The sequence below is a fragment of the Bactrocera dorsalis genome, chromosome 3 (genome assembly GCF_023373825.1).
Source record: "Bactrocera dorsalis isolate Fly_Bdor chromosome 3, ASM2337382v1, whole genome shotgun sequence".
NCBI lineage: Eukaryota > Metazoa > Arthropoda > Insecta > Diptera > Tephritidae > Bactrocera > Bactrocera dorsalis.
In genome coordinates, this window is record NC_064305.1 from 84,717,696 (window position 1) to 84,730,245 (window position 12,550).

Genomic DNA, 12,550 nt, shown 5'->3' on the forward strand with positions numbered 1-12,550 from the left:
AAGAATACTGTAAAAAAAATATTTTGTAAAAACTCAATGCCTCCCGTGGCGCCTTCAATGCTTGGAAATCGCAACGGCAACGCAGAAAGAGCCTATTTTGAAAGTTTCTTTTAAATCGACTCAGTCCTCTTACTTTCCGGTATATAGCATTGACACGCTTCATACCCAAAACATTAACCAAAATGATTAAGAATGAGTCGAGTGAGGTCCTCTACCATCTCTCTGTTACCAATACAATTATATTCAAGCGATGTGTACTTAATTGTATCGATGTTATGTGGTTGGACGACTCGCTTGAAGAAAGTTGTCGATGACTTCACGACCATCACTTAATCTTTTGTCCCACTGAAATACTTCTGTTTGTAATAAAGTATGCTCTCTAAAACACTTTTCCAGACACGTTTTCCGTCGTAAATAAATATGTTCCGAACATAAATAAGATAATGCCCATCTAAGAAATTTTTTTTCTATTCGGTCCCAGTTCGGGTAATTTTTGATCATATGGTACATACAAAAAATATGAAAATCAAAATTTCTTTGAACCTTAAATTAAATACACACATTTTTCGGTCCCAGTCCGGGTCATTTTTGATCAGATGATATATATAAAAATATTATATGAAAATCAAAATTACTTTGAACCTTAAATCCCACAATCCCCCTATATTCGGTGCTTTGAAAATATATTCATATCATATTCATATTTATACATATCAACGTCATTAGTAACCTCCTTCAGTTCAATGCAAGACAAGTACTAAGAAAGAAAGTTACAATTTTCACGCGATTTTATGCATACTTTTCTCCGCCGTATGAGTGAATGCGTAAGAAAAAATAATTCCTGGTTACCCGTGTGTATTTTATCATCTGCTGGGAGCGCGCTTTGTAATCAGCATCAGGAGCAGATCTAACCGCGTATTAACAGCCCAACAAATAATCTAGTGAGCAACAAAACTTATTATCTTTTAAAAGCGCATACAAATATGAATAAGTGTATCACTTATATTTGTGTGTATGTTTTTAGGTATGTGTGTGTCCGCGTAAGGCACTGAAACACTGTGTTTCATTTGAAAGCTTGACAACTTTTTATCTTCGCCAAATGGGAAAGAGTATGAAAGTAGGAGGTTAATAATTCGTAGTTTTAGTATAAAATATGCAGCATGGAACTTTACTATAGAAGGTGGAACTATTATTTTATTTTTGCATGTCTGGATGTAATACTAGGATGAAAAATTGGAAAATTTTTAGTTAATAATTGATGATATAAAGAAATGATATGGATTTTATAAATTAGAGAGCCTTAATTTCTTAGTTTATAGATGAATATATTTTTCGAGGAGTGTGGCAGCTGTTTGAAACTTTTAACAAAAAAAAATAATAATTGGATAATTAATTCTGACCTGGGTATAGAAGAGAAGAGATTTAAGAATTTTTATTGAAAATATTTTTGGGTTTGTTCAATTATAAATAATTAAATAAATTCAACCTAACCATAAAAAAAAATATTTTACCAAATTTTCAACCAACAAATATTTTTGGACCAAAGTCCAATTTTTTTTAATGAATTGAGTTATTTAACAAAAACAAATCCAAATTTTTTTCCGTCTCCCATATTTTCAGCACTCCAGCAAGTACACTAAAACATGCCAGCAGTTTCATTTTTCTTCACAAAAGGGTTGTATCCCTTTCTGGCATCGCTATTATCTTTATGCGATTGCCTTGTGGGTGTGTTTGGTGTTCGTTTATTTCTTTCGAATTCGTTTTTTTGTGCTACCGCGGAAAGTCGGAAGTGCGAGGAAGTGATGCGGCAATCGCGAGGATTAACGCCTGCTCCTGTGGCATCTCAACGGTATATAAACCGCTTGCAAATTTCCTAAGTCAACACATCGCAAGCAACATTTGACCGCGTTTGGTGCTGCACACAAAAAACAAGTCAACCAACCAAAAAAAGGTAATATATTTAACCTTAAGAAAATTAAGTGTTTACAATTAGCGTGATTTTAATTAAACAAGTGTTTTATTAATTAATTTACAGCTTGCATTCAGCAACACTTGCTTGTCGTTTACGTAAAAAACAACAACAACATTAGCAAAATGGTAAGTGACGTACATTAGTTTATACACAAAAGTAGTATAGTTTTAGGCGCGAGCACATTGATATTGCATTCATTTCAAAATTTTATTAAAAAGTAGGAATTTGTTAGTTAAGTGTAAAAATTTTGAATGAAAAAAAAGTTAGATTTTTTAATTTCGATTACCAAAGAAAATAATTCCCTTTATTAAAAGAAAGTTTACAAACTTCTGTTTCAACTAGAAAACTTTTTTTTGAATCCTAAAGTCGCAATTTAAAAAAACTATTTTTGAAATTAATATCTGGAATAAAAAATAATTTCTTTAAAAAAGATTTCCTTTTCAATACTACAACATAAAGTACGCGCACGCTAGAAAATTTTTTAACTTTTAATTATAAACTCGGGAAAAAAAGAAAATATTTTTTTTTATATTTCGTAATTCCAAATACTTAGGATCAGGGTTGCAAAAAAGTAATTAAAATAATAAAAAATTTAATGTTTTTATTTTGTAATCCCAAATTCAATCCCTAAAAAATTAAAAATAAAAAATCACACATAGCGGATTAAAAAATGTAAACCCAAAAACTAACTAATTAGAAAAAACTTTAATCCCAAGCGTATAATTAAGAACTAAGAATTTGGTTCAGAATTTACATTTTTTTAGGTTTGCGTACTTCTTTAAAATCAAAAAATAGTATTTTCAATTTTAAACTTTAAATCGTAAACATTTTGGATAAAAAAATTAAATTTTTATTTGAATTCCCAACACCGGGCTTAAAATATAGTGTAGTCGAAAAAGTCTTTTCGTATTTATAATCATACTTCAACTTATTTTTGACCGAAGTGGTAGTCAGATGGTGCAAGGTCAGAGCTACATATATGGTGGATGTATCAAAACTTCCCAGACAAACTCTCCCAGTTTTTGCCGAGTCATCAAAGATGTGTGTGGTCTAGCGTTGTTCTGATGGAAGACGAAGCCCTTTCTGTTGTTCAATTCTGGCCATTTTTTCGATTGCTTGCTTCAATATTACCAGTTATTGACAGCAAAATGTAGAATCAATAGCTCGAGCAGCTCATAACCTTTCGAGGCGTCAATCCTGGATTTACGACCATTTGTTCAGCTTCATCACGCTTGAACCAAGATCTTTTTCGCACATTATTGTCGTATTGGATCTACTTTTCGTCTCCTGCTACCAATCGGTCCATTAAATTTTTCTCAGACAATTTATGTGGTATCCAAACATCGAACTTCTTTTTGTAGCCTGCCTTTCTTAAATGGTTCTGATGTGTTTTAATTTGAAGATTCCAGATTGCAAATGAGTTCATGTGGATAGAAGAAAATCGAAAGCACAGTTGCAACTATGAATTTCTTACTTATTTTAGCTGCCAAGCTAAATTCAGCTTTCTAACACCCAACATCATCTTAATTGTAGAAACCAGTCGGCAGCTTGCCATTATCCATTGTTTTCCTACTCTCCTGATAATCTCATTATTTGATAATCATTTTGAGATCTCTTTCTTTTAAAGCTGCGAACAGAAATACAATATTGTCTACCGAAATAATATGACAGCTCTTTCGATGTAGTTTGCTAATCCTTTCAATAACTCAGCAAACACACTCATATATACATATATGTCTTACACACATAGAAGGCGTATAAAAAATAAGCGTGCATAGAATTAGCCTCATTAATAAGCACAGCCACTTCAACTATTTATAAAGAATCAATTGTTATAAAAATAGCAAATATACGAATCACACACACATATATAGTATACATATGTATGTACAGTGTGGAAGTTGTATATCGAGTGCATATAAATTTGCTTGTCATGCGAGAAACCGAAGACTTAGAAAACAAACTTGCCGCCGTTATTTGCTCATACAAAGTAACTGACAAAAGTGTGCTCACATTTATTTGCTTACTTATTTGTTGTGTGTGCGCGCTAAGGTTAGCAATATTAATAAGATTTGTGAGTACCGAAATTTCGGGATTGCAAAATTTTAATTTCGGGATTCCGAAAGTAGTGAGGAGTTAAAATGTTGAATAAAAGGTTTAGAATAAGTTTGAGCCTAACCTTCAAAGTAAAAAGTTTTACTTATTTAACATGTTAAAATCCCGAAATTTCGGTTTTGAAAAATTTTAGTTTCGGGATCCCGAAAGTAGTGAATTTTAAAAGGTTTAGTAAAAGGTCTAGAATAATTTTGAGTCTAACCTTCAAGTAAAAAAATTTGCATATCTAACATTTTGAAAATTCAGAAATTTCGGATTTTAAATTTTAAAATGTTTAATAAAAGGTATAGAATAATATTGAGATAACCCTTCAAAAAAAAAAATTTCCATATTTAACATTTTGAGAACCCAGAAATTTCGGGATTGGTAATTACTACTTTCGGGATTCCGAAAGTAGTAAATTTAAATTGTTTATTGAAATATCTAGAGTTGAGAATCCAAAAATTTCGGGATTGGAAATTTTAACTTCGGGATCCCGAAAGTAGTAAATTTTAAATGTTTATTTAAAGATATAGAAAAATTTTGAAACAAGGCGTCAAAGTAAAAAAGTTTGTATATTTAACCTTTTTGGAATCGATAAATTTTGGGATTGGAAATTTTAACTTCGGGATCCCCAGTAGAGGATTTTACAAGGTTTAATAAAAGGTTAGAATAATTGGATTTGAATAGTTGGATTTTTAACAATTTAAGAGGATCAGATGCCGATTGTTCCCTTTAACATCATTTTTCATTTACAATCTATACTGCTCAAAGAGGTTAAAAATATTAACCGACCTCCTCTCTTTTGTGGTTTTGTCATACTATACGTGGCTGACCAAATTTATTAGACTCTGATCTTTATTCAAATTCAATCACATCAATGAGATTACCTTGAAAAAAATTCGTTAGAACAGTTTAACATGAAATTCCATATAAAAAGATCTAAAAATAAATTCAATTCTATCTTATAACTTTGCTTCCAAGAATATTTTTTCTGGTTTAAAATATATAAACACAAAAAATCAATTTATTTTTATCGATAATTTACAAATTGCCGCTAGTGGGCTTAACACGCTTTAATCTAATAAATATATATATATATTCTTATAAATATATATGTATATATACATATATACGGAATACATGACTAGGTGTGCTGCTCGTAGTTTCATACAAAAGTTCACATTTGATTTGATATCTCATTACAAACCACATTTCACAATCGTATCGCATTTTATAAATAAATATATTGAGATTTGCGGTTTTTAATCAAACAAACAATTGTAAAAATCGAATACTCGCTGCAATGCGGAGCTAATGCCCAGCATCTATTCTGCTCTCACGTGTGTACATTCGACGGATTGTTGGCAGTTATTAAAGCGTTTAATATCTATTAACAACAGCACACATGCACACACCCTCAGCCACACATACTCTCAGGCACACCCATACAGTCATCGCTTGTACTCCGTTTTTTTACTGCTATTTTAGTATCGACTTATATGCGGCTTATTGCCGTATTTTGTGCTTATTGCGGAGTTGTGTAGCTATTTTTAGACCGACTTTCATTCGCTTGCAGTACTCGTTAGACATTACGGTTAACAACCAGCAACCATTGTTATTTATAGACCAATATATGCACCGATATATGTACATATGTATGTGAACATGTGAACATAATGCATGCATTTTTAAAGCGCTCGTGTTGCCGATCGACACGATAAATGTTGTTTAATTAATATTCGTGTTTAAAAAAATACATACTGAGCAATCTAAATCGTCTTAACCTCAACAACAACAACAACAACAACCACATTTAAGAGGATTTAAGAGGTGATAATAGGAAATTATTGGTGTGTTGTGATTTTATTTTGAGAACTTCAAAATGGTAAGCTTCATTACTTTCATCTGAATTGAGATTTCACAGTTATTTTGCACTTAAATTGTTGTAAATATTACGAACATGATGAATATATATTCAGTTATGAAAGTCAAAAAGGTATTAAACTAAAATGCATTCCTGTATTAATTGGAATCGATTAATTGTGATATATTTGTGTTTTTCTAACCTCAAAGTTAATTTTATTTATTAGTTATTAGTGCAATTTAATTTTTCCACAAGAAAAAAAATTCTTTCTCGAATTAGCCCTCTACATATTTGTTTCAATACTGCTTCAAGTTGGTTTTATCCCTGCCAGATACCACACTAGACCAAGGCTAAAGTCTCTAATATGGTTGAAAAAAGAAATAGTATCGGCATGAAGGAACTCATTAGAAATGAAGACTATATAACAAACAACTTAATAAGGGCTATGTTCAGGTTCAACCGAGCATTTTATGCTATTACAACTTGCAGGAAAGCCAGGGAAATATGTATCTTAAGGTGTAAAATGTCAACCAGAAGATTTAAATCCAAGCAATTTTATATATGCATACTATATATAACTCATGTACAGACCGACATATTCGCCATAATATTTGTTAGAAAAACTAAAATCATTTTATGTAGTATATGGGAGTTGGGGTAGTATCGACCTGATTTTATTTATTAAATATTATTATGCCACATACTAAAAAATGTTCTCTAGATTTTATTAAGGGGCTATACCAGTGTGACGCATTGAAAAATTAGGTGATTAGGTAAGAGAAAACACGCGATTGAATCTTTCGGACTTCTTTGACCGCAAAAAGGTATATCTTCTGCTATATTTTAAGAATGTTTTTTTTTACGAAAACGTTGAAAAATAACGAAGTTATGGGCTGTCTTCGGAGGTGCCAAAAAAAAAGTGCCCCAACTGTTGGTGTGATTCCGGCCAAAGGAGTACCTGAAACAAAAAAAAATTGTAAAGTTTATTAAAATTAAAGATATTTCTTTACATTCTTTGAAAAATATCAACATCATCAATGTATTAACAAAATGGCGTAATTTTGAAAAAAATCGTTGTTATAGGTAAAAAATTGTCTTTTTTTTAATGCCAAATTGACGATTTTCAACCGATCAAAAAGATCGTAGGTCATTGTATAGTAAATGTATGCAAAAATACTCAGTTTTAATTTGAAGTCGATCGGTTAATTTTTCATTGAGTTAACCAGCAATTTTGAAAAATGTCGTTTCGAGAAAAACGCGTTTAAAGTTTCACTTACATATATATATTTGCACCTGTGTGTACAGAGAGGCTACTTTGTAAAGAGTTATTGCTGCTGAAGCAAACTATAACCTCAATTATGTAAAATTTTGCTATATCGACTACAGCCATATCTTTGTAAGCAATATTTAAACCTCAAATGAAGAACTTCGTTGCCATGCATTCTAAAGAAAAATGCCATCAACATTTTATGAAAATGTCTTTTTTGGCGCGTTTTGAGGTACTACAGTTTTTTTTATAAGTATTAAGACCGGTTTAAATTTTTAAAATTTTCTGATATGCTCTTTTATGGTCAAACCTTATACATCTGTGTGTTAAATACGAACGATTCTGTCGAATCATTCAGTTGTTAATGGTAATCTGTGCCACCTCACTTTAGAGAGAAAAAATAATCCTTACCACAAACTCTTGAATGAGTATAATAATCGATTTATCGCCCTCTATTCAACACTTTACTATGCTTTTAGCCTTAACCTGTAATTAGCATTAAGTTATTATTTTATACGCAAATTTAAGAATATCAAAAGCTATGTATTTCACACCTTAAGTGTCACAAAACTTTTACAGCAACAATTGATTGAGTTTTACGCAGTTTCCTTGCGATGTAGATCAATTACAATCATTTGCATACAAACATGTCTGTCATATATATATGCTTGTATGTGTATATTTGTGTAGCTGTCGAATTGGCGTCGCTGTTAAGTGTTAAACAAGCAGGTGTAAAATACAAATATTGAACATTCTACATATGCACATACATATGTACTTAGCATATATGTACATATATGCGCCGTCACATGCATTTAATTGCATATATTTACTTGGATTTGTATGTTATTTGTATTTGCCCAGAATTGTGCTGCGAAAATTTCCGCTGTTTGCAGATGCTCTTAACACTAGTCGGCCGCAGCGAATGGCTAATCAGATCGTCGATCAGCTGCTAATCGAAATGCAGTCAGCTGGTTGTCACTTACCTACCATCTGATTTATATAGACATACATATGTATATATACATATATGCAATTGGCGTACTTACTATTGAGATTGCAAAATTTTGAAAGGTTGAGAAAGGATTATATAATATGTTTCATATTTCGCAATAAGTTGGAGTTGAATCATTTAAGTACCAATTTTGAGTACCCTTAAAAACAAAATCAGCACTTGTTAAAAGTAATACATAATTTGATATTGAGTTTTGTACATTCACTAATGACTGCTTTACTAATCAGCACTGAGTTGTTGCTGATAAAATGTTGAAGTGCACTTTCATTTATGAGTACCTAAGAGTACATAGCACTCATGCTTATAAAAAATTCACACTCTCTACTTTTATGAACGTTTCTTACTAAAAAATCGAATAGAAATTATGTTTAACGATGTCTGCGAAAGGCTAGAAATTGTTAGAAGAGAAGTAGTAAAGCAATCAGTAAAATATTAATGTGAAGTGAAGTCAAATTTGAGCAAGATTAACAAAAAGTATACATTCATATATACATACATATTAATACAAATTTTTATAAACGGCTTCAAAATACGTTTTTTTTTGAGATAAAAGAAACATATCAAGTCTTGATCCAATTTCCAAGCCTCGGTTGCCTAGGCAGATAGCGAAACATACGATGCTGCTCATGACAGCAGAGGATTTTGGCAAAGGGAAGATAATGTCATATTAACAACTGAAGGCCGTAAGGGAAGACACGCGTCTGGCCCTTCTTCCAAGGGGCGCTGTTACGAAGAGGGTTAACTTTATTTATTGGAACGATTCCATACTCGACCTACTACTTAGGGGCAGCACTAATAAGTGATACATTGACGGCTCAAAAACACCGGAAGGCATTAGAGTAGACATTGCGGGACCGCATACCAAACTATCCATACCAATGGGATGTTTTCCGATCATCTTTCAAGCAGAAGTCTTTGCTATAAGTCAGCAATGCACCGCAACTATAATTACCAGTGTCTATATTTACTGATAGTCAAGCGGCACTAAAGGTGATCTCAGCGTATGATAAGGCTGAACCGCTTATCAGTTTGCAACCGTGTACATCTAATATGGGTGCCGGGCATAAAGGGGTAGCCGGCAATGACGGTAGAGGAATTAGCCGGCTTTGCGGCAGCATACAGGATGGTGGGGCCAGAATCGTGCATTGCGGTGGGGTCCTACACTATAAAAGAGTTGCTCGGCATGGAGGAGAGAGGCAGCAGGAATGCGCCCTGTCAAGTTACTTCTGGGAGGGTACAACCTTGGAAGGTTTAAGGAAATGATCAACCTCCCGCGATACAAATTCTGCCTCCTTGTCGCATGGGCATAGTCTCTTGTGCAACTGCCGGTTTTTGCGACATGAAGCAGGAAACTACAAAACACCTAATTCTGTACTGCCCCGCAATTTGTAGAAGCAGGTTAAAAGCCCTAGGTTCCATATACGTGGACACGGATTACATCACCTCAGTCGCGCCTTGCAAGCTTCTGGAATTATTCAGAATACTGGACCTTTGGACTCTTTTTTTTAATATTTTCTATATATTTACCTATCTATAAGCCTTTTTTGGTATGACCATCATTTTTGTCTCTGAAGCGGATTTTGCAGTACAGAAAAAAGAAAGCGAGACAAATCTGGCGAACACTGTCGCTGAGCGATGAAATGATGCGTTAGGGTTCTCAGCTACGTTGACAACTATTTTTTACGATTTTTGCCTGTTGTTCGTCTAGTATTGGCACTCTTCATACCCTAAACATAATTCTATATGTGTTAAGTGTATCCCTGAAGAGATGTTAAAATCTTCTGCTAGATATCTCTCTCATACCAACACTATGATTTTTAAACAGAAAGAGGTTCTCAGACAAAATAGCTACTTCATTTATTATATGGATCTCATCTCATTCTAAAGCACACGACGAAAACTTCCGAATGCTAGCGAGTCAACTCTGAAGAGCATTTTTGAGCGAGCAAATCCTCTTACTGTAAGGACTTCCGATCACTTGAAATTTTTTTTGCAAATATTTGCATGTAAATAATACAAATTATAATCTGCATTGCTTTCTAAAAGATTTGCTTTCGATAAATAACTGCAATACGACCTACAACAACAAATCTAAATACTTGTATATAAAATTCCATATTAAATTCTATAATTATATGCAAATATGCGGAAGTTGCTGACTGAGAAGGGACAATGGATTTGTATTTGTTGAAATCTAAATCGCAAGCAGCCGTGCCCACCTTTTAATTAAACAAGTAATTCGTAATTATTAATAAATGTTCACCGGCATGTACGCTTGACAATATTGGTGTGAGTGTTTGTGTGTGTTATGCAGCTTTATTACTATCGACATTTTTCCAGTTTATTATGTTCAATCATTTGTTAAGGAATTTACTTAAAAAATTTGCAAAGTTGAGCGGTAACTGATATTATAAAAAGTGAATTGATATAAAAAAGTAGACAAGCGTGCTTGTATGTAGGATCAATGGAATTTGTTGACTTGTATTTGAGACGACGCTTGGCGGCTCCTAATACTGACTAAATGCTAAGGCAATATTTATATTAAGGAAAAAGTATTCTTCTAAAATAATTGAAATGTTATTAATCCTGTTATTTATTATTTTTTGTTGTGTTTAAATCACACATTTTTAAGCTAACTGTAACATACATCTTTGAAGTAGTGTAAATAATTATAATATATATTCTTGAGTTGAAATTCTCTATTACAAGTTAATCTAAACGGTTTTAAAATTTTTGATAGTGGTTTTTTTAGATAGTATTTGATAGTAGGATTCTTTTAGCATAAGGTTATTTCTGCGTTTTTTATGTTCACACTTACTTATCTCTTGCTACTCTCCTAAATGTAGGCAACATTTTACAAAAAACAAGAAGTGCCAATAATTGAATGACTTAGTGGGTTCCATGGGTTTACTTGGATAAAATACAGCCTTTTTTAACAACTTTTTTCACATATAAAAAATTAAATATTTTATTAGAATTTTTTATTGTTACAAACATACACTATTAACAAAGTAAAACTGAAATTTTTCGAAAAAAATTATTTTAAACTCGGCCATTGCGACGCCATTTCCGGTGATCACTCGGAAAAAAATGTGACCGCGTTGACGGGAAAACTCCTTACAGGGTCATCTGAAAAGAAAAAGCCTTAACTTAAAGCCTTAACTTAAAACTAGGACAAAGGAAAAAAATTGAAAATTGTATTTTTGGCAGACATTTATACAAAAAAATAAAAATTTCCAAAAAAAGGTTTTAATCGAAAAAAAACCTGCGTCCAAATCTTTAAGAATTGCATCTCTAAGACTTGTGTAAAATTTCATGAAAATTGGTTAAGTAGCTCTAGAGAAATCTTGCAAACCGACTTCAAAAACATAGTTTCGAGAAAAACACGTTTAAAGACGACGCACTTAGCGGAGTTAGCCTCAAGTTCAATATGTAGACGTTGAGTATCGATCCGTCTTTTTTGGCTCTTCACCTCACCAATATTTGACGGATTGTGAATTTTGCGCCAATTGTAGATGCCTCCACCCAAACTTGAGTTTTAATTGCTTATCCGATAATTCACCATGTCCAACAGCTTTTTGTTTTTATCCATGCTTGAAACATGGTTAGCAGAATCCAATTCATAAATTTTTGATAGGAACCGCGTATGTTAAACATTACTTAATAAATCTATAAACAGTCTATTCAGTAGCATATAGGAACATTATACTATCAAGTAAATGTATGCCGACTATTCCTATGACATTTTAAGCAGCAACATTCTTTATTTATGAATCAGACAATTATGAATGGTAGATTGTATAGACATACGTAGGTAAATAGGCATATTTGTACATATGCATAACATTTATTCCACTTAGTTAGCTGCCCATTTTATTCTTACATCTCTACCCAGCAGTGAATTGCAATGGCAACTGAACAATGAAACGGAATATATGAGAATCGAATGTCTGTTATATTTTTTTAGCTTTGACTGACTTCGAAAAATTGTTAATTTACAAACACTTTATTAAATTAATTTTTAAAAAATGATTTCTTTAAGAGGCACACTATCAGCCTAAAAACGGCGATTTTTAGGGATATAACAAAAACACTAACATTTCAATTTTCAATATTTCAAATGTAGATTTCTACATATTTTAAGAATACACAGTAAATTTTTTTAAACAATTCAATACTTTTCGAGTTACGTGCGCTAAAACATAGACCCCCAAGTTAGTAGTGAGTCCGGCCTTCTCCGTGCCGGAAATCTAAAAAATGCTCGAATAGAAGATATTGGCCATACAATGACTGACGGTCGAAAAAACACTTAAAAAGTAAAAAAAAAATGTTTTT

The 12,550-nt window shown here is 32.4% G+C and overlaps 1 protein-coding gene across 1 annotated transcript in view; it reads left to right on the forward strand.

The window, feature by feature from the left end:
• The first annotated feature begins 1,854 nt into the window (after nt 1–1,854).
• Nucleotides 1,855–12,550, forward strand: part of LOC105227755 (ion transport peptide) — a 90,927-nt gene continuing 80,231 nt past the window's right edge. Inside the window, exons 1-2 of the transcript XR_007422348.1 lie at nt 1,855–1,951; nt 2,036–2,097. The gene's annotated coding sequence lies outside the window, so the exon portion shown is untranslated. The remainder of the gene's footprint in view (nt 1,952–2,035; nt 2,098–12,550) is intronic.